The sequence below is a fragment of the Macaca mulatta genome, chromosome 1 (genome assembly GCF_049350105.2).
Source record: "Macaca mulatta isolate MMU2019108-1 chromosome 1, T2T-MMU8v2.0, whole genome shotgun sequence".
Classification (NCBI taxonomy): domain Eukaryota; kingdom Metazoa; phylum Chordata; class Mammalia; order Primates; family Cercopithecidae; genus Macaca; species Macaca mulatta.
The window spans coordinates 196,246,378-196,269,750 of record NC_133406.1 but is presented as its reverse complement, the minus strand read 5'-3'; the positions used below and the strand labels follow the sequence as shown (position 1 = coordinate 196,269,750).

Sequence of the window (23,373 nt, the reverse complement as noted above, 5' to 3'; positions counted from 1 at the left end):
AGTAGGGTTGTCATTACACAATGGAGGGAACCAAGAGTGATCCACTTGGTACTTGAGCATTTATTGACACTGCCTTCCTATTTTGATGATATATGGACAAGTGCAACAACCGCAGTTTGAGAGGGGCATGGTGACCAGCCTGAGATCCCTCAGTGATGAGAGTCTGGGTCATGCCACAACTTAAGCTACCAAGATCAACAAATGCATTACCTGAGGGTAAGGGGAGCCTAGAATTGTTAGTAGAAAGGGAATAGAATAAGTTGCAGCCCTAAGACTAGCTGTAACAGTGGGATCTATAGTCTATTCTGAAAACCTTTCTCTTCCAAATTTTTCTTAGGAAGAGAGGCCTACCAAAATCCTTGAGGAGATGTTCTAGGAACTTATGTAAAGAAGTGAATCTGGCCAGCCTTGGTGGCTCACGCCTGTAATCCCAGCACTTTGGGAGGCCGAGGCAGGTGGATCACTTGAGGTCAGGAGTTCGATCTCAGCCTGGCCAACATGGTGAAACCCATCTCTACTAAAAATACAAAATTAGCTAGGTGCGGTGGCACACTCCTGTAATCCCAGCTACTCAGGAGGCTGAGGCAGGAGAATTACTTGAATCTGGGGAGGTGGAGGTTGCAGTGAGCCGAGATCATGCCACTGCACTCCAGCCTGGGCGACTCCATCTCAGAAAAAAAAAAAAAAAAGAAGTAAATCCAAGTGGCACCAGGGTAAATTGCAGTAGTCGCTGTGGTCTATTGACTAGATCCACCTTCAGGAAAAAAGGAATTATTTCACCAGTCACTGGGAGCGCTGCTTACAGCTAGGCCTCAGCTGTGTTAGCCTTGTTGAGGGACTGCTGTAGTTGCAGAAAAACTTCTTTGGCTAACATCCTTTCTCCTTCTAGGGGCCAACCAACACTAGGATAGAAAGATCCCAGCTCCCTCACCCCAATTCAAATAATTTTGAAAGACCACCCCAGCTCCAGAGCTTCCTGTAGGATTGGTTGAGGCCTTTGTTGGGACTGCATCACAGCTCAACTTCTCCCTCTGCACCAGTACTGCCTCCCTCACTTCCGTTGGTGTTGATCCCAAGAACACTCTTTAAAAACTACTTGCACGCTAAACTTTGTCTCAGAATCTGCTTCCTGGGTAACACAACCTATGACAGTCAATAAACAAAACAAAATCATTGCTATGGTCTGAATGTCTGTGGCCCACCCCCCAAAATGTATACGTGGAAATCTAGTCTCCAGTGTGAGAATACTTGGAGGTGGGGCCTTTGGGGAGTGATTAGATCATGAAGGCTCAAGGAATGTGATTAGTGCCCTATAAAAGAAACCCCATCCACACCGGAAGACAGGGTGGGAAAAAAAAGATAAAAATAAAAAACAAAAAGCCGGAGAGATCCCTTGCCTCTTCTACCATCTGAGGACACGGTGAAAGATGGCTATCCCTCTATAAACCAGGAAATGGGTCCTCACCAGAACCTGAACCCTCCAGCACCTTGATCTTGGCCTTCTCAGTCTCCACGATTATGAGAAATACATTTCTATTGTTTATAAGCCGTCTGGTCTATGGTATTTTGTTATAGCAGCCCAAATAGACTAAGACAGTTTCTGTCCATGTTTAGCTTACTTTCTAAACATGGAGAGCCAGACAAAAACCACAAGTATAATAAATAAGTAAATCATTAGATATGTTAGAAGATAAGTTCTAAGAAAAAGAGAAAAAAGTAGAGTAGGGTAAGGAGATCAAGAGTGTCTGGGCATAGGAGTAGGCAGTGGTAGACAGGATGCAGTATTAAATCAGAGGTCAAGCTATACCTCACTGAGAAAATAATATTTGAGCAAAATTTAAAAGAGGTGAGAGAATTGAACAAGTGGGTATCTGGAGACATTACAGGTAAAGAGAAAAGCGAGAGCACAGACCCTAAGGCAGGAGTCAGTGTGTTTCAGGGGCACCCAGCAGGCCAATGAGGCTGGAGTAGAGTGAGCAAGAAGGAGAATACAGTGATAGGAATAGAAATTAGAGAGGGAATGTGGGAATTGGGAGTGTCAGATTGTGTAGGCAATTTTATTTTTTTTGAGACGGAGTTCCACTCTTGTTGCCCAGGCTGGAGTGCAATGGCACAATCCCTGCTCACGGCAACCTCTGCCTCTCAGGTTCAAGCGATTCTCCTGACTCAGCCTCTTGAGTAGCTGGAACTACAGGCATGTGCCACCACGCCTGGCTAATTTTGTATTTTTAGTAGAGATGGGGTTTCTCCATGTTGGTCAGGCTGGTCTCGAACTCCCAACCTCAGGTGATCTGCCCGCCTTGGCCTCCCAAAGCGCTGGGATTACAGGCCTCAGCCACCGTGCCCAGCCTTTGTAGGCTATTTTAAAGACTATGAGCCATTTTAAAGATGATGGATTTTGCTTTGAATAAAATGAGAACTGTATACTATTCATCCTCCTCCAGGAAGCCCTCCCTGACTGTCTCTGGTTAGATTAGGTGCCTCCTCTGTACTCTCAGAGCCTCTTGGGCTTCCCCTGTAGTAGCACTTATCTATGGTAAATAATTGCTTCATTATCATCTGTGTTGCCTCCTCAATTGTGAGCTCCATGAGGACACACTGAAATTATGTTGATTATAGGGGATCTTTGTGAGGATATAGACAGAAATAAGAAAGTCAAGTCAAGATATATAGCCACACAGTTAGACTTCATAGAGATGAAAAAAAAAAAAAAAAAAAAAAACCTTAGAGAACTAGAACTGGTTCAGGATACAGCATAGTTCTAGAAATTAGGTGGTTTCATTGCTGCCTCCGAATTGGGCATTCGTTGATCTCTACTCTTATGTTTCACTGTTATGGTCACGTAGTAGTCTGTTCTTGCTTCTATGCCAACACTTCCAGTCAATATGAGTTTATCTTTCCAAGGAAAAAGATCTTATTGGTTTGACCACACCCTAGTCACTAACTCTATAGGTCAGAGATTTCTTGTTGAGCCACACCGGGGATTCTTGGTCAGCCAATAGATTGGCTGTCATTGGGTCTGATCTTCACCTTTTTTGTTTTTGTTTTTGTTTTTGTTTGAGACAAAGTTTTGCTCTTGTCACCCAGGCTGGAGTGCAATGGCGTGATCTTGGCTCACTAAAGTCTTCGCCTCCCAGGTTCAAGTGATTCTCCTGCTTCAGCCTCCCGAGCATCTGGGACTACAGGTGTGCACCAGCATGCCCAGCTAATTTTTTTGTATTTTTAGTAGAGACACACCAATTCTGGTTTCAACATGTTGGCCAGGCTGGTCTTGACCTCCTGACCTGAGGTGATGCGCCCACCTTGGCCTCCCAAAGTGCTGGGATTACAGGTGCAACCTACCGCACCCAGCCAGGTCTTCATCCTTCATTCAGTTTGCTGTGGCCAGGGCGGTAAAGTTGCTTAACACCACATATGATCACCTATACATGTGGAAGCACCCAGGGCCCCTCCTCTTGGCCAAGAGCTGTAGAGGTAGCAGCTACTCATCGGATAATAGATTCCTCTCCAGTACAGCTTAGCACAGTGATTGGCAAATAGGAAATATCAGTAAATCCATCAATCTTGTATAGAGTCCTCATCTCTCAAGGGCCCAGCACAGTCCCTGGCACACAGTAGACTAAAATAATTATTTTGGAATAGTAGGCCAGTGTGTCCAGACAGCATAGCACAGAAAGAAGCAACATAGAGTAGTGGCTATGCATGTGGATTCTGGTCATAGACTGCTTAAGTTCAAATTCCAGCTCTGCCACCTAGCAACCATATGACCTTAAGTAAGCTACTTAACTTACCTAACACTTAGTTCTTATGCCTGTAAATGAGGCCACGAATGGCCCCAACATCATAGGAGTGTTGGGTGCATTACATGAGACAATACACAAAGTACTTTTCTGCATTCCTGGCACATGGTGGCATCTCAATGGATAGTAGTGCCAGTGCTATTATTTTTGTGAGACTCGTGCTGATGAACATGGACCTCTAGGCCAAATACTAGTCTGGATGACACTAGTCATCATACTATGCAGAGAGCTTCCTAAGGACACAACAATTCTGAGATGTGCAGGGCCATTGTCACTAGCAGACCCACTGTCTTCCCTGTGCCCTCACCCACCAGTTTATAAGTAACCTGGAGTTTATGGGTCATCCAGACAACCGTTGCTGAGTTTAACAAAGAAAGATATTAGGACCCAAACCTTTCTGGGTCCATAATAAATATCTTAGTTACTGGTCAACCCACTGCTATACCCTTAATCTGAAGTGAGGTGGTATCCGGGCAGAGTATGGAGAGAGGGAGGCGGGGGCAATGACCATAGTCAAGGATTCTGTAAGTCATAACTCGGTTTCTATGCAAGTCAACCTTAATATATCCAGCATGGAGAAGCCGACTGGTCACCACTTCTAGGCACAAAAGGATCAATGAGAAGGTTGAGACAGAGACAGATGTTTGTGCATTTACATGAATATAGACACGTGTGAGGCTAGGGGCTCACTCAGTGCCGGGGCAAGCCCTAGCCCTGCACCTTCTTGAGCCCCTCTTCAGGCTGGCATACAAACTGGGACTGAGACCAGATGGAAGGTGAGGCTCTTCTTTGGGACCTACTTAGTCAGGAAGGGCTCACAATGGAGGAGATGACAGGAAGGTTTGGGGAAAGGAATAGGAATACCTGCCTTGGTTTGGGGTGTATTGAGGGGTTGGAGGGGTGATAGGCACTGGGAAGGAATAGAGAGAACCAAGGGAAGATGGAGTCCCTGCTGCAAACTGAGCCCTCAGTAGACTGGGCAAGGAACAAGGAGACATCCCTTTTCCACCAGAGCACTGTAGTGGCCTGCGCTGTGGGCAGGAGCCTGAACAGCTTCCCTTCAGGGCTTTCTGGGGCAATATGGCCAGGCCTCCTAGTTCCCTCCAGGTGCTCCAACTGTGACAAAGCCTTCTATTCAGCCTGCCCACACAAGGAGCACCACACAGCTGTGCCAACTCCACCTTTACTGTGCACAGCACCTGTGACTTTGAGGCACACTTGTCAAGGGAGAAGTTTTTATCCAGGCAACCAATTGTCTCTTCCCCGACTAACTCAGTTTTGAATTTGCTTTGAGGAAATGGTGCCTCAGGCACCACCAGGGGGCACTAGGGCCTCTAGGCACCAGGGGCCAAGGAAAATGAAATCCCCTTTCGTGGAGGCCCCAAGTCCAGGTTCTGAGCCCCCTGCCGCAGTTCTCTCCAGCAGCACCTTGGCGCCGCAGACCAGGGAGGCCGCGTTGTTGGCTTATCTAATGAGAAATGAGAGGACTGGGCCAAAGAGCCCTATTTCTGTCCAGCCCTACACTACCTGCCATAAAATTAAATGATCACAATGAGTACATTAATTACCTGACACGAATGCTTTAACATAACAAAATTATTAGCCATTCTAGATTTAGTGTTTGTACAGCACTTTATATTTGCAAGGGCATTGCAATAACTTACGCTGCTGAGGGTGCGTTTCAGGCCCTGAACGACATCCTAAAGGGTTTCTTCTGGCCAGCCAGCTGTCTGGCCTCTCCACAGCTGGTCCCCTGCCCTTCTTGTCTTCACTGACTGCTTTTCTTCTCCAGCTGCTGCTTGGTGTCTCCTCCTTGCAGCTCCTTCATCTGTTCACTGAATCCCTTTTACCTTAGAGAGCCATGAGACAGTGCCTTCACTTGTGCCATGTTACCTACCTGATCCTGCGTCAGAATGAAAGGGCTCAAGGGCAGCAGCCGTGGGTGGGGTGGGTCTTGGTGCCCAGCAAGCCTCTTTCCTGTTCTGCTAGTTGTGGCTGCAAGTGTGGACGCGTGATGGACTCTACACACAGTAGGGGCTCTACTATGTAGGGGCTCCGAGTTTTGGACCTGCTGTTGCTCGAACTCCACAGGAACTGACTGCACATCCTGCCTCAGTTCATTTGTTGAGTACTCACTTTACCCACATGAGAGCGAGCCCTGGGTCCTTGGGGAGCATGGCATTGAGGAGACTCACTACTGTGCAGATTCGGTTCCAGACTGGATGGGATTTCATAGGAGACCACACTAGTAAAACTTGTTGCAGTTGGCTTGAGTGTGAAATCTGCTTCCCAGGCAGAGAGATCAAAGCCCAGTTGATGGATGTGTGTGTACCCAGCTCTCCTTGCTTGCTTTCATCTTCCTTCCAGAAAGAGGAGTAAACAGTCAGCTAGTGAGCACTGCAGGTGTTCCCTTGAGTGGAAAGGAATATCACTGACAGCACATAAGACCACCAGTGAAGGTATCCATGAGGATACCAAGGGCCTCAAGGAGGATTAAAACGAAGGGCATTTGCAGCAGTAGTTCTAGAAGTTTAATGTAGGGGCATCTTTGGGGCAGCAGCCATTTGGCTGGAAGGCAGCTGGAGAGATGTATCCTGAAGCTGCATTTGTATAGCTCATATGATACAGATCAAATGTTTCCTAACATGTTTTTAGTCATACTTTATGGAAGCTGAGAAAACATCCATTTTTAACATGAAGTATATCATAGTGCATAGTATAGTGGTTAAGAGCAGAATCAAGAGGTGGATTGCTTGGTTTTAAATGCCACCTTCATCATTAACCAGCTAGGTGACTCCAGGCAAGGGCTTTAGCTTCTTTGTGCCTCAATCTCCTCATCTATAAAATGTGGATAACTGTAGTGTCTGCATCAGACTTGCCGTTAGGATTAAGTGAGTTAATCCACATAAGCCATTTAGCGTGTCATAAGTGCTCATTAAGAGTTAGCTGTTATTATTTATTGGGAGAGACTTGGAAGGGCCTGGTATTTGGGAGTAAATTTCCAAGTCATTCAAAGTGAAGGAGATAGGGAGATGGATTCAAGATTTAGGCTAACAGGGGGGTGTGCTGTGGGGTATTGAGGAGCCTCCTAGTAAGGTCCAGAGAATTCCACCTCTAAAGGGGTCTTGGAGGGGAAAGAGCTGTGTTCCAGGTGATCAAAGACCCTCAGTCTTTCTGTGTGCCTCAAGTTTGGGGATTGGGGGCTCCCCAACAACCCCTTTGGCTGGACTAGATGTTGCACCGAGCGGTAGTGAGGAAAATGAAGCATCCTCTTGCTTTTCCAGGCATAGTCTGGGGGACTCTCTCTAGTCCAGGACACAGCCCCCCTCAGGTCAGCTGGACTGGAAGGCCCTACTCCTCCTGCCCACCCTCACTGCCCTCCAGGCTCTCTGCCTCCTAGAGACTTTGAAACAGTGGCTTCACCAAGGGAGGGGACATCTAGGTTCCTGGCCCTGACCCAGTGGGGAAATGGAGTAGAAATGAGCCAGGCATGCAAGGAAACCTGGTCCCTGGTGAGGTCCTGGTAAGTCCCAGGCCCACAGGCTGAGCGTCCTGGGGCATGTAGTGCCACATCTCCCTCTTCAGTGAAACAAGAGGCTCTCACAGAGTTCCTCTGAAAGCCTCTTTCATCAACAAGTTCATTTGTGATTCTGTGTCTTCTTGTGGTGACCACCAGGAAAATGAGAGAGCAGAGCTGCATTCTAGGGTTTTGCTATGACTCTTCTAGGCCCAATCTTAAAACTGAGATGATCACTCCAAGCCCCAGCGCCCCCTCCTACACTCCAGACTCAGAGTAAGCTCATTCACCAGGCAAGTGCAAAAAGACCCAGAGGATCTGCCCAGCCAAGAAGGTATGTATTTCCTCCTTGGAACAGCATTTTCAGGAAGACTCTAGATTAAGAATCAGAAAGCCAATGGGAAAACTTCTCACCTTATTATTTGAGGCAATCCTTTTGCCTAGAGGTCTTCAAAGGTGATTCCTTAGGTCAGGAAGAAAATAGTAGAACTACAATTTATGTGTAGTTTTAATGTTAAAATAATGAGCTTTGCTGATATTTTACATGAACATTGAGATGGGCATCTTCACTTGTTAAGTCATTTGGTCACCTGTCATGTAGGGGACATGACGCACACTGAAGGCAGTTGGAGACCTCAACAATATAAGGGTTGACAGTGGTGACTATGATATGTTGCAGTTAACATGTGCCTAGTTAAGCGATTTGCTGATTGTGTTAACCAGTTTTAGCTAAACATGTTCATAGAATGAACCGATGGTTTAAAAAGATTCCTGCAGATCGGGCATGGTGGCCCACACCTATAATCCTACCACTTTGGGAGGCTGAGGCGGGTGGATCACCTGAGGTCAGGAGTTCGAGACCAGCCTGGCCAACATGGTGAAACCTCGTCTCTAATAAAAATACAAAAATTAACCTGGCGTGGTGGAAGGCGCCTGTAATCTCAGCTACTCGGGAGGCTGAGGCAAGAGAATTGCTTGAACCTGGGAGGCAGAGGTTGCAGTGAGCCGAGATTGCACCATTGCACCCCAGCCTGAGCAACAAGAGGGAAACTCCGTCTTAAAAAAGAAAAGAAAAGAAAAGATTTCTGCAAAGAAAATATGACTTGAAAATAATACAAAATTCAAACACAAGCCATCACTTCTACTCTTAGTAGGAGCTGTTAGCCAGATGATCAGATATAGTCAATTATAAGCTAATCAGATCTGAAAAGAAGTCAGCAAAAACTTTTTGAAATGATTAAGAAGAGTATTTGAAACATCGATATACATACATTATAATGAATTCCGCCCTAAGCATATATTGTACCATAAGACATTAGCTGATATTTGGTCTGTGCTGTCATTTTTTAACTATGAAAACTTACACAAGTTTCTTAAAATTATCTGAACTCTGCTTCGCTATAACTATAGATCATTATAGGGTTGTTATAAGAATTACACTAAAAATTTTAAATGTCTGCCACATTGTGGGCCCTTAATAAGTGGCTATATTATTACACATAAAGATATTGCTGAGCAGAAATAATAGGATTAAAAAATTAATAAGATAAACAACATTTTGGCACAAAATTTAAGTGCCTTGAAAGTACCAACTCACTTGAAAATTGCTATGCTGATTAAAATTGACCACTTGGCCATTCGTTGAAAATCACCACCCTGGGCTTTAGGCTAAGTGCTGAGGATAGAGAGATGAATTTGTCATAGACTCTGGAGACTAGAATTTGGAGCTGGCTTAGTTTAGATGACTATAACAGCTTCCTGCCTAGTCTCCCTGCCTGCATTGTCCCTCACTATTCCCTGGCTCCAGCTTCCACCATCATGTGACTGACAAACCAGTCTTCTTCATCATTTTCATCATTCATTTCCATGCCTGAAAACCTTCAATACCTCTCTTGTGCTATCACCTCTTCATTTGCTATACATCTTATATTATTCAGTAATCTTTATTCCAGTTAGTCTTCTTGTCTCAGCTGAAACTGTTATAGTTAGTACTTAGAACTTATAGATAAGGTTGCCTTTGAGAAAATTTAACTTAATCAACAGGTGATGAAAGGAGTCCAACCTCTCTGAGGCTCTTGGGAACAGCTTCTTGACTACTAATGAGTAGTATTAACATATCTAAGGAAAGAAAGATGTGGTCTGCAATGCAACTTGGAATAGAGGAAAGCCAGAGAGGTAAACTTTAGCTGGATGCACCCAACATTATCTTGGGACAAAGACATTGGAAATAGGGGAACCTATTCCTTCAGGGCTATTTGTTTCTTCTGGCTGGTGAGAGGTCCTGCTTTATATCTGTTCTATTTATCTGGTTAAGATACTTAGCATTCTTCTCATCTTTGATCCCCTGGATGAAATACTCTCTTTTTATTATGAGTTGTGAGAATGACATGAGGGTACTTACTAGTTTACTAATTCTACCTTCCAGGTACTCACAGACTGAGGTGAGGTGCCTCTGCTAAGATGTTATACATTCTGGTCAATGGAAAATTATATCTCCATTGTGACTTAATCAGCTGGTACTCTGGTTTACACTTTTGAATTTATTCTTTGTGAGTCTGATTATCTAAGTCTCATAACCTCAGTTTATGTGAATCTGATAGTTAAGTAAAGGTTTTAGTGAAAAAGATGTAATTATGGACCAAGAGAAAATATAGAACATTTTTTAAATCTTGTGGTTGAAATGCTTCTTTTAAGTAGGACATAAAATCTAGAAGCTGTAGAGGAAAAAAATTAAAATTTAAAACTATGTAATAAAAAATACTATAAACAAATTTGAAAGACATGATAGACTGGGATCACATATTTGCAACATACATAATAAATAAAGGATTAGTAACTATAATATATGAAAAGAACCTAATAATGAATAAGGAAAGGCCAACCTGAAAGAAAAACAGGCAAAGGGTATGAATTAGAAAAGTCACAGAAAATATGTTTGATATTAATATGTCTAATAAACATTTGAAAAATAGTTCAAGTTCACTTTTAACTAAAGAAATGAAATTAAATTAGCAGTGATATGCCCCTTCCACAAGATTGATGTAATTTTAAAAAGATATATGACAGGGTATCTTAGTTTGGGCTGCTGTAACAAAGTACCATAGACTGGGTGGCTTATAAACAACAGGAATTTATTTCTCAAAGATCTGGAGGCTGGGAAGCCTGAGATCACGGTTCTGGTGAGGGCTTGCAGACAACACAGTTGCACACAGCCAGCTCTTCTGGGTTGCAGACAGTGGACTTCTTGTATCCTCACTTGGTTGAAAGAGGACAAGAGAGCTCTCTAGGGTCTCTTTTGCAAATGACCTAATTAACTCCTGAAGGCCCTACCTCCTGATACCCTCACGTTGGCGGTTTGAATTTCGGCATATGAATCTGGAGGGGACATAAACATTCACTCCATAATGGAGAGGTGTGTCACTGCTATTCAACTGAAAAACTGATCATGTTTTTAATACAATTGATGAGGGTGTGGGGAAACAGATATTTTCAAATACTGCTAATGGGATATCCCTTGGTACAGCTTCTTTTGGAGCATTTATCAGACTGTGCCTCTTGCTATTGTATTTGAAGGGCAATTTGGCTAAGAACAAAATTCATAGACTTTATTTTCTTCCTCTCAGAACTTCCAAGTCATTGTCCTGTTGTTTTTCGGATGTTGCTTTCGTTCTTTTACCCCAGTAGCTTCATTCATCTCAGTTGGTTCAACTTAAGTATTTTTTCCCCCAGAAAATAATCTTATGCCCTTTATTCCCTATATTCTCACTTGTTTGAGAATGTCTGTCTTTGGCTTGTATACATAAATGACAACTTGACCAGATATAGTATTCTTGGGCTCACTCCATGTCTCCTGAAACTGCAGTCATTGAATGTTGCTGTGAAGTCTGAGGGCCAACCTGATTCTTCCTTCTTTTAGGTGACTTGCTTTTTCTGCTTGGATGACTGAGGAGTTCCTTTTTCATTCTTAAAGCTGAATAACTTAATCAGGACAGATCTTGGTTTCAATTATGCATTATCTGTTTTTCTTGGAGCACAGTATATTCTTTTAATGTAGAGATTCAGTTCTCCATGGTTCTTCACATCAGAAAAGTTTCTTCTGTTATATATTAAAACATTCTCCTACCTCAGCCTCCCAAGAAGCTGGGACTACAGGCACCCACCACCACACCCGGCTAATTTTTTGTATTTTTTAGTAGAGACAGGGTTTCGCTGTGTTAGCCAGGATGGCCTCGATCTCTCCTGACCTCGTGATCTGCCCACCTCGGCCTCCCAAAGTGCTGGGATTACAGGCGTGAGCCACCATGCCCGGCCTTAAATGATCTCTTTAGAGTACATTGCTGGAAGTAGGATTACTATGTCAAGAGGTACACACATTTTATATTATGTTACCCATAGCCAAACTATTTCTAGAAAGGTGGTTCACACTTATACTCTCAACAAAAGGGCAGGTGAGTCCTCATTTTCCTCACCTACAGTGGATTTAGTCAATCTTCCTAGTCTTCTCCAACCTATAAGTAAAATATGATAGTTCATTGTTTTATTTATATTTTTTCTTTAGGCTATTAGCCATTTGTAGTTCTTAATTTGGGAATTGTCCGTCATGCAATTTCACCATTTTCTATTGGGTTGTTAGTTTTTTCTTGTTCATTTATGATCAAATTGGATGTATGTTATTAGCTCTTTTAAATTAAATATTATAAACATTTTCTCTATTTGTTATTTGTCTTTCAGTCTTATTTATGGTCTTTCTTGCTAGGCAGAATATGCATATTTGTATGTAGTTAATATTTTCCCTTTATGGCTTCTGGGTTTTGGGATATGTTTTGAGAGACCTTCTTCACCTCCAAGACTATGCAAATATTTGCCCATGTTTTCTTCAAGTATTTTTATGGTTTTATGTTTTTCTCTAGGTCTAAAGAGTGAGGTAGGGATGCAGCTTTATTTTTTTCCAAACGACTGGCCAGTTATTCCAAAATCATCTGCTGAATTATTCAATGTATCTCCACTGATAACATTTAGTGATTATTTATCATGCGCCAGACACTTACTAAATCCCCTGCATACCTAATCTAGTTTAATCTTTACATCAAGTAGTGACAAAACAAGATTTTCATTTATAGCACACATGTGCAGATTTGTCTTTAATGGAGAAAATAGATTGGCAGGGTATAGATAGATAGATAACAGGGGATTTATTATGGGAATCAGCTGATGCAATTATGGAAGCCAGGAAGTCCCACAACATGCCCCCCACAAGCTGTAGATCCTAGGAAGCTGGTGGTGTAATATATCTGAGTTCAAGGCCCGAGAACTGAGAGAGCCAATGGTGTAAGTCCTGGAGTCAGAAGGCCCAAGAACCTAGAACTCTGATGTCTGAGGGCAGGAGAAGGTAGGTGTTCCAGTCAAGAAGAAAGAAAGTGAATCCACCCTTCCTCCACCTTTTCGTTCCATCTGAGCCCTCAATGATTGGATGATGCCAGCCCACATTGGTGAGGGTAGATAATCTTTACTCAGTCTACTGATTCAAATGCTAATCTCTTCCAGAAACAGTCTCATACCCAGAAATAATGTTTTACCAGCTATCTGAGCATCCCTTAGCCCAGTCAAGTTGACATATAAAATTAACCGTTGCAATTGGGGAAAGAATGATTGCAGAAGACCCATTATTTATGTCATCCAGGCAAGAGGCTCCTTTGAAGCTCTGTATTCTAACACCTTACTGTGTATGGCACATAGTAGGTAACAAGTGGAATGAAACTTGTCCATGAAAAATGATGGTGACTTGAACGGAGGTTGGGAACGGTGGCAGTAGAGATGGAAAAAAGTGAAAAAATTTGAGAAATAACTTGAAGACAGAATTAACAGGTCTTCATGATTATTTAAATATGGCGAGATATGAGAGCAGGAAATGTCAAAGATGGCTCAGATTTCTGGCAGAGATAGATTTAATGGAATATTGATGAGTTTACTTTTGAACAGGCTGAGTTGAAGGTACCTTGGAGATATCCATTTGAAGAAGTCAGGTAAGCACTTAGATGTATCAGTCCAGAACTCCAACAACAAGGTATAAGTTTGAGGAGCATATGCATGTTGATAGTAACTGAAGCCATAGGAAAAGTTAAAATTACTTCAGGAAGGGATATTGAATGAAAAGAGAAGCACTCCTAGGACAGATCCCTGAAAAACTCTCCTACTTAAAGGTTTAATAGAACATGAAGGAGGAGTCAGTAAAAATGTTTGCAAAAGGGCAGCCAGAGAAATAAGAGGAATTGGGCGAGTGTGGTGTTTTAGAAGACCAGAAAAAGAATAATTAAGGAGAGAGTTCAGGGTAATTCTAACAGAGCAAATGAAATGATGGGCCATGAACTGTAAGCTTGACAAATGGGGAAGTGAAGACAAACAAGGAGTAATAGAAAGAAAGGGCCAATAAACTGCTATTCAAATGAAAGTGAAGAATAGTTGCAGTTGGACTAGCTTAATAATGAGCTGGGACCAGGCGCAGTGGCTCACACCTGTAATCCCAGCACTTTGGGAGGCTGAGGTGGGCGGATCACGAGGTCAGGAGATCGAGACCATTCTGGCTAACGTGGTGAAACCCCATCTCTACTAAAAAAATACAAAAAATTAGCCAGGCGTGGTGGTGGGCACCTGTAGTCCCAGCTACTTGGGAGGCTGAGGCAGGAGAATGGTGTGAACCAGGGAGGCGGAGCTTGCAGTGAGCAGAGATCGTGCCACTGCACTCCAGCCTGGGTGACAGAGTGAGACTCCATCTCAAAAAAATAAAATAAAATAAAATAAAAAATAAAAACATAATTAACTGGAAGCATAGGTGTTTGTGGTCAGAAAGTAGACTATCTGAATTAATGATTTTAGAAGTAGAGAGAGTTTTAGGTCATGATGACAAGATCGAGGGAGTGACTGTGAGGTTGGGTGGTTGAATAGCATTGTAGGAGGACATGGGAGATACTGTGGATCTCTCTCGAGGACTCTGAAGTCACTTAGGATGATGGCAGTACTCATGGCACAAGAGAAGACAGTAAGCCAAGTGCCACTGTCTTCCGTGAGGTAGGAAGATTACAGTTACCAATCACAGAGAGAGTAGCAGGGGTTTTCACAAAAGGGTGGAAAAGCCGTGGACTCTGAGTAGCCCTGGGAAGCATCCTCATCTCCTGACAGTACATAGGTGTGAGAATATGAGAGGATCTCTCTTGAGGGAGCTGCAGGGTAAGTGGTGTAGAGAGAGCCAGGTTTAGATAAAGCATCAGGTGGAAGGAACATTCAGAGGAAAGTGTTTGAGGGCGTAGGAGAGTTGAAATTCCAAAGGGCAAATGGAAGGTTTTGGCAGGGAGAGAAGAGAGGGATTGGATACTTCCACACTTAGGGAAGTATGTAGCATTTTAGGAATGATAGTTCATATAGGACAAATATGGGAAGAGACAAGGTATCTATATTTGGAGTTTTGACCTATGAAAATAGGAATGAAACTTGATAGGTTTAGTCTCACTTAGCCCTCAGAGAAGAGTGGACACAAGGGCTTAACAAAAGTCAGCTGTGGTCTGGAAAGTCCTGCAAACATTTATTTTCACACAGAGATATGATTAGTCATAGGAGATGCAGCAGAGGTTAATAGTAGAGAACAAAAAACTTGAAGTTCAAGGTTCTTTGAGGAGAGGGATGAACAGTGGCTCTAAGAAGATTGGATTAGACCCAGGATTCACTGGTACCCTGTTTAATCAAGGCTTGGAGGTCTTGATGTTTGTAGGTTGGGACAGGGTAGGTGTGAAAGGGACTGAAGAGTGGCCCAGGAGTGCTTCAGCAGCACATACACTAAAATTGGAATGATACAGAGATTAGCATGGCCCCCTGCACAAGAATGACACAAACATTTGTGAAACCTTTCATATTTAAAAAAAAAAAAAAAAGGCCTTTTCTTTCTTTCTTTCTTTCTTTCTTTCTTTCTTTCTTTCTTTCTTTCTTTTTTTTTCTTTTTCTTTTTCTTTTTTTTTTTTTTTGAGACGAAGTCTTGCTCTGTAGCCCAGGCTGGAATGCAGTGGCACAATCTTGACTCACTGCAACCTCTGCCTCCCAGGTCAAGCAATTCTCCTGCCTCAGCCTCACGAGTAGCTGGGATTACAGGCATGCTCCACGATGCCCAGCTAATTTTTTTTTGTATTTTTTTAGTAGAGATAGGGTTTCACCATATTGGCCAGGCTGGTCTTGAACTCCTGCCTCAGCCTCCCAAAGTGCTGGGATTACAGGCGTAAGCCACCATGCCTGGCCAAAGAATGGCCTTTTCTTGCTCCTAGATCTATAGGTGCAGATATAGTTTAGAACTTCATGTATCTGTTATATTACAAGTTTTATTTTTACTCCTCAAGTATAGAAATAACATCTAAACTATTATTTTTAAATATTTGCACTTGTTCTTACAGGTTAAATATTTAATTATTTGGGCCATTTCCCCCAAATTTCACTCTTATTTTAGCATATTCTATATTTGCTTAATTTTTAATTTAAGTAATTATTTTTATTAAGTTAATGTCAACACTAAAAATTGGTTTTGAGTTGGTATAGTGATAGAATTCAGAAGTCTTAACAAAACTGAAAGTTGTCACATTTCAGGAGGTAAAGTATAAAGCTTAGTTTTTAATTTGTCCTTTCCTTGCCAACACCTTATAGAATCAATAGAAAATACATTAGCAGAACGAGGCCAGTATCATACACAGTGCACTTTCCTCACCACCCTTAGCTCCTTGTAACTTCTTGCTTCACTGAATTTCTGAGAACCTTTTTGTCTCTAATACTCACTTGGTAATTTTGTGGATATATTCCATTCTTTTCTCTATGTGGAAGCTCTTTGTTTTTTACCTACATATAATCAGTTTAAGATGCCTATTTTTCCCCATTTTAACAGCTCTGAAATGGGAATGCATCTTATAATCTAAACTATCTTTGATTTGATAACATATAGTACTTTGTATCACTCCCCCAAACAGCCTAGTATAATTCCCAACACACAGTAAGCACTGAACAAATGTTTGTTTATTGGTTGATTATATGTACATTAAGAAGAGGTCATATAATTCGAATTATTACTTAAATACAAATGTTAACCTGACTTCTAGCACATCCTCGAACTCTTAAGGTTCATAAGTTTTTAATTCAATAAAATGTGAGATTATTTCAAAAAAGAGGAAACAGGCCAGGCGTGGTGGCTCATGCCTGTAATCCTAGCACTTTGGGAGGCTGAGGTGGGTGGATCACCTGAAGTCAGGAGTTCAAGACCAGCCTGGCCAACATGGCAAAACCTCTACTAAAAATACAAAATTAGCCGGACGTGGTGGCAAATTCCTGTAATCCCAGCTACTTGGGAGGCTGAGGCAGGAGAACTGCTTGAATCTGGGTGGCAGAGGTTGCCGTGAGCCAAGATCATGCCACTGTACTCCAGCCTGGGCAACAGAGCGAGACTCCATTAAAAAAAAAAAAAAAAAGTAGGCTGGGCGCGGTGGCTCAAGCCTGTAATCCCAGCACTTTGGGAGGCCTAGACGGGCGGATCACAAGGTCAGGAGATCGAGACCATCCTGGCTAACATGGTGAAACCCCATCTCTACTAAAAATACAAAAAAAAAAAAAAAAACTAGCCGGGCGAGGTGGCGGGCGCCTGTAGTCCCAGCTACTCGGGAGGCTGAGGCAGGAGAATGGCGTAAACCCGGGAGGCGGAGCTTGCAGTGAGCTGAGATCCGGCCACTGCACTCCAGCCTGGGCGACAGAGCGAGACTCCGTCTCAAAAAAAAAAAAAAAAAAAAAAAAGGAAACAAATAAGGAAAATGTAATTATTTGCCTTCTTTTATAATATTTAAAAATGGATTTAATATTTAAAAGGCATTCCGTAATGATACCTACCTTACTTTTATGTAAAATTTGTCACACACAAAAAAATTCCTATAACATAGGAAGAAAAATCTGTTAGAAGAGAGAAAGTATATGATTTACCTGAGTTCTACAACTAGTCAATGTCTTGGCTTCTTGCTTGTAGTACTTGTTCTTTTTACTAGACTCTGTTGTTCCATGGAAAGGCAGATATACAAAATGCCTTCTTAAATGCAACCCATTTTTGCAGAGTGTTTTTAAAAAGTGATTGCCATCAAGTGAAATTCTAACTGCATATGTGCTGCTGCATTCATTTCTTTCTAGTCTTCAAAAGAAAGGCATGGAAAAGATACGACAGAGCTGAAGTATAATGCTTATTAGGTGTCGTTCAATGAGGAGGGCAGTAAAAAGTGAAACTAGTATTATTGCATAATAAAGAGCACCTTATTTAGCTCTTGGGAAAGATTGAAGGATATTTACTGCAAAAATACAATTTTCACGAACTTTGAAGGAATCATCACAAGTGTCAACCCATTTTCCAACTTAGAACCTTTAAGTCATTCCCATGATGTGTTTCTATTCCTTTATTTCACGTGGTTCTTCTGCAATTTCTCTTTCGTGCCACTCCGTTGCTTAGCTTCTGTTCGACTTTTGGAGGAATTTTCACTTCTACATTTCTACATATTGATTTCTGGGCTCTCCTTAGGTTAGGTTACCCCTTTCCTGCTTTTATTTTTGTTGCAATGATATCTTTTTTTTTTTTTTTTTTTTTGAGACGGAGTCTTGCTCCATCGCCAGGCTGGAGTGCAGTGGCCCAATCTCAGTTCACTGCAACTTCCGCCTCCCGAGTTCAAGAGATTCTCCTCCCTCAGCCTCCCGAGTAGCTGGGATTACAGGCATGTGCCACTATGCCCAGCTAATTTTTTTAGTTTTTTTTTTTTTTTTTTTTTTTAATTAGAGACAGGGTTTCACTATGTTGGCCAGGATGGTCTCGATCTCTTGTCCTCAGGTGATCCGCCCATCTCGGCCTCCCAAAGTACTGGGATTACAGGCGTGAGCCACTGCGCCCGGCCAGATCTTCCTTTTTCAATTATTTCTTTACATTTAGTTAGTTAGTTTTGCTTTTTTAGCCATGTTAACTTTTTGAGAAGGTTCCTTGATCTGAGTTTCAACTATTTTATCTGTGAAATATGGATGAAAATGCCTACCTATCAGGGTTTTTTTTTTTGTGAAAATTAAGTGACACCACTTACTTAAAAGTGGCTAGTGGAATACCTGCTTCATTTTATAGTTGGCTCTGCATAAAATATTATTCAGTTCAGGCCGGGCACTGTGGCTCACGCCTGTAATCTCAACACTCTGGGAGGCCGAGGCGGGTGGATCACCTGAGGTTGGGAATTCAAGACCAGCCTGATCAACATGGAAAAACCCCATCTCTACTAAAAATACAAAATTAGCCAGGCAAGGTGGTGCGTGCCTGTAATCCCAGGTACTCAGGAGGCTGAGGCAGGAGAATTGCTTGAACCTGGTAGGTGGAGGTTGCCATGAGACGAGATCGCACCATTGCGCTCCAGCCTGGGCAACAAGAGCGAGACTCTATCTCAAAAAAAAAAGAAAAAAAATTCAGTTCAGTACATCCCTTCAACGTGAACTCACTTTAATTCCTTGCCATGCTCTTGTATTAAATGTTATTGCCCATAATTTACTTAAATTTTCCAAATTCATGTAATCTTCTTGTAGGCCAGCCATGTAACTTATCTGGACACTTTGAGAGTGTAAAGGGCCAGGCACCATCAATTATTATGTTAAGACAACAGGTGTAAATTGGGACTGTCTTAGGCAAATTAGAATGTAGCCTATCAGCCCTCTCCTGACTACAGTAGACTCTGCTTTCTACCTTGGAATTACTTTCACGGCACCCTTTTCAGGACCCCATTTCTTTTCTAACCTCCTCGTTGAGTATACATTTTCCCCTTTGTCATTACCACCACCAGTACCTATGCTTGGAACTGCATATGTTTACTTTCTAAACCACCCAGTCTCCTTCACCAACTTCTCTGTTTCCATCAAAGACTAGACCACACTTCAGAGTTTATCTGATTTTCCATATTCCTTCAAGTCTCATATCCAGTCAATTGGCAGTTTGTTTATTTAATTCTATAACTCTTTATTGAGCATTTACTTTGTGCCAGATACCAAGTGAAGTGCTAGGGATAAAACTACAAATAAGATATAATCCAACTTTGGGAGGCTGAGGTGGGAGGATCACTTGAACCCTGTAGGTGGAGGTTGCAGTGAACCAAGATCGAGCCACTGCATTCCAGCCTGGGCAACAAAGTGAGACCTTATTTCAAAGAAAAGAAAGAAAGAGAGAAAGAGAGAGAGAGAGAGAAAGAGAGAGAGAAAGAGAGAAAGAAGGAAGGAAGGAAAAGGAAAGGAAAGGAGGAAGGAGAAAGAAAGGAAGGAAGGACGGAAAGAAGGAAGAGAAAAAAGAGAAAGAGAGTTAAACGTGTAAAGAAATAATTACAATACAGGGTAAGTGCAAAAAGAGAGTCTTTGGTATATTGGTGATGCTAACATGGAAGTTATCAACTCTGCTTGGGGTGGTTCCAGGAAGGTTTTGCAGAAATAAAGACAAACTCTACCTGTAGCTGATTGTATGAATTAATAAACATGTTATTACCTACTATATGCTAGATACTATGTTATGTACCAGGAATGCACTGATAAGCAAGATAGGCATGGGTCCTGTCTCTCTGGAGTTTATAGACTATTAGGGAAGACAGACAGTATAAAAGCAAAGGGTGTTAAAAAGGAGAAGAAAGGATGAGGCATCCTGTGAACATACAAAGAGGGAACTAGCCAACTCCGCTTCCAGTTCCAGAACAGTTAAGCTGAAACCTGAAAAGATGACTAGGATTAGCTAGGTAGCTATTAAAATAGGTGGAGGTAGGGATTGATAGAAGAGGGAGAGAGCAAAGTCTTAAGGTGAGAGCATGCAAAGCACTGAAGCATTGAGAGAAGACCAATATGGCTGGAGAGCAGAGAGAAGTGGAAATGCAGGTAGATGTCAGAAAATACAAGACCTTGTGGATCACATTAAAGATTTTAGGAATTTATCCAAAGGTCAATGGGAAGCCTTTTTATTTATTTATTTATTTATTTATTTAGGACGGAGTCTAGCTCAGTCGCCCAGGCTGGAGTGCAGTGGCGCCATCTCCGCTCACTGCAAGCTCCGCATCCCGAGTTCACGCCATTCTCCTGCCTCAGCCTCCCAAGTATCTGGGACTACAGGCGCCCGCGCCCGCGCCCAGCTAATTTTTTGTATTTTTAGTAGAGATGGGGTTTCACTGTGTTAGCTAGGATGGTCTCCATCTCCTGACCTCATGATCCGCCTGCCTCGGCCTCCCAAAGTGCTGGGATTACAGGCATGAGGGAAGCCATAATTTAAGCATTAAAAGTGATATACAGATTTGCTCTTTTAAAAAGGAGGCTGTTGCAATAGCTTGGACAACAGGTGATATTGGTTAAAAAAAAAAGGAGGAATTGATGGTTTTTAGAAATATCTAGGAGATCTAATGGCAAATTAGTGGCCGGGTGTGGTGGCTCACGCCTGTAATCCCAGCACTTTGGGAGGCTGAGGCAGGCAGATAACCTGAGGTCGGGAGTTCGAGACCAGCCTGACCAACATGGAGAAACCCCATCTCTACTAAAAATACAAAATTAGCCGGGTGTGGTGGTGCATCCCTATAATCCCAGCTACTCGGCAGGCTGAGGCAGAATTGCTTGAACCTGGGAGGTGGAGGTTGCAGTGAGCTGAGATTGCACCATTGCACTCCAACCTGGACAACAAGATCAAAACTCTGTCTCAAAAAAAGAAAAAAAAAAAAGGCAAAATTAGTAATTGATTTGGTATGGATGGTGGAGAAGGAGTAGTCAAGGATGATTCTCAGATTTCTGCCTTGAACCACTGGTTATCTGGTACTTTTACTGAGTTGAGGAACACCAAAGGAGGAGAGATGGTTTGGGAATGAAGATGATGAGTCCAGATTTGGATATGCAGAGTTTGAGGTGCCAGTGAAATATTCAGGTTAGGTAGGCTATTGGGTATGAGGGTCTGAAGCTACAGATTGAAGAGCTTTAGGTATATCCATGGTAAGAAAGCATAGGAGTAAATGCATTTACCTCAGGAAAAACTCAAAGTGGGAAAAGAAGCATACATTCAACAGAACCCTAAAAACATTGAATGGACCCATAAAGAGGTGTCAAAAATGGGCAAGAATGAGCTACTAGTGAGGTAAAAAGAAAATCAGAAAGGTGTGATGTCCCCAAAGTCAAGGGAAGAAAGCATTTCAAGGAAGGAATGTCAGGTAAAATGGGAAATAAAAATTGATGACCTTACTGAGAGTCATATTTTTGAGGAATGGCAGACACAAAATCCAGATTGATGAGCTTGAAGAGTAGGTGGGAGGTGAAAAAGTAAAGATGGGGTCTGGAAGCAACACTTTCACAAGCTTGACTGGGAAGAGGGAGGAGATAGCATTAGAGCTGGAGAAGGATGTGGATGAAGGACTAAGGAGGATTTTTATTTCTTTTTAAAAAAAATCTCTCTCTCTCTCTTTTGAATGAGAAATGCTTGAGTGTGTTTAAGTGCTGAATAGAAAGAATTATTAAAGAGGACGAGATTGGAAACATGAAAAAGGTGCTACAGGTGCAAAGGGCCCCAAAGAAGACCAGGGCTCCAAAGCACAGGTGGAGTTGTCCAGCCTTTCATTGGAGGAGGGCTTCTTCCCTCTCTATAACAGGAGAGAACAAGGAAAGAGGGGACAGGTGCAAGTAAGGGGTGTGAAGTTGAAGTCTTCCACTTGACAGCTTTTAATCTTTCAAAAATAGTTGCTCAATAAATATTTATTGAATCGATGAATGAATACGAGCAAATAACATGAATCTGAAATCTGCACACTTCCCTCTTTTCCTTCAGAAGCATTCTATTATCTAGAAAAGCTTGGGGATGACAGTGAAAGTGAGCAAGATTCAGAGTACTTTTAGGAAGAGGAAGAAGAATGTTTCCAAATCAAATAATAAGGATGCTAAAATCTTGCTCCAAATGGAAATCAGCAGGGAATAGCTGCTCTATTGGATAAGGTGAAAGCAAAATGGCTGGCTATCCATTCTGTACAGGTTTGTTCTGATCTATGCTTAAAAACAAAATCCTTTTCAATTTCTACAAGTTTCAAGTCACAAACTTTCACTTTGAGGGGAGAGCATGGAGCTCTCACCTATTGAACCCTTACTATTTGCCAATAACTGTGGTGAGTACCTTTTATTTAATCTTCATATCAAGTTCATAAAGTTAACATGTCTCCATTTTAAGCTTGTGGAAACAGAGCTTCAGAGAAGGTAAATGTGACAAGGTCGTTCAACCAATAAGCAGTAGAAATAGGATTCAAACCCAGATCTGCCTTCAGTTGCTCTTAACTATGATGCTATATTTCCATGAAATTTTAATAACTCTTATCACTGCAAATACTCTTTATGACACAACTCTTGAGTAAATTGTTCCCTGACATACCATGGGCATTATTCTTGTAATATTTTCCATTCTTCAATATTCAACTTTATATCTTTTAATGTCCTACTTAAATCTTATCTTTGTCCAAAACACTTAAGGACATCTCAAACCATGATGGTTTCTCTGGCTTTTGAAAACCTACAGCAGTTTGCCTGTATTATCCGTTTGATATATTTTATCTACATTATAAAATTGAGTTTGGGTTTATTTAACCTTTCTTTTGATTATGAGTTAATGCTACAATTCTACAAGCTTCTTAGGGGATAGGAGGTGCATTTTCTGCCTTTTTGGGGGGATGGGGCAGGCATCTTTTACAGTTTCTTCCTACTGCCTTGATTCATACATAGTAAGTGGTCAGTAAATATTTGTTGCTAGATTGCCAGATGGTCAATCTTGGCATTGATATTGGTCTAATGTCTTTGGGAGCCGCCTGCAACTACTTCAGAAAGTTTCTGGTTGGAGTCAATATGAAAAATGGAGGATTTATTATTTCTGCTGTGAATTTATTTTTTCTTTTTGGGTGATAAAACTGGAAATCTCAAAAAGACTCCTGGTTTGTGTGTTGGGCATTGGTGGGGGAGATTCCTTTTGAAAGTGAGTGTGGAAAAGCAGAC

At 42.0% G+C, this 23,373-nt stretch overlaps 1 protein-coding gene and 1 pseudogene across 1 annotated transcript in view; both read left to right on the top strand.

Moving 5' to 3' along the window:
* The first annotated feature begins 7,444 nt into the window (after positions 1 to 7,444).
* The window catches only part of RNF220 (ring finger protein 220), a 273,075-nt gene continuing 257,146 nt past the window's right edge, over positions 7,445 to 23,373 (top strand). Inside the window, exon 1 of the mRNA XM_077958992.1 lies at positions 7,445 to 7,651. The gene's annotated coding sequence lies outside the window, so the exon portion shown is untranslated. The remainder of the gene's footprint in view (positions 7,652 to 23,373) is intronic.
* On the top strand, positions 15,125 to 15,225 carry LOC114674884 (U6 spliceosomal RNA; annotated as a pseudogene).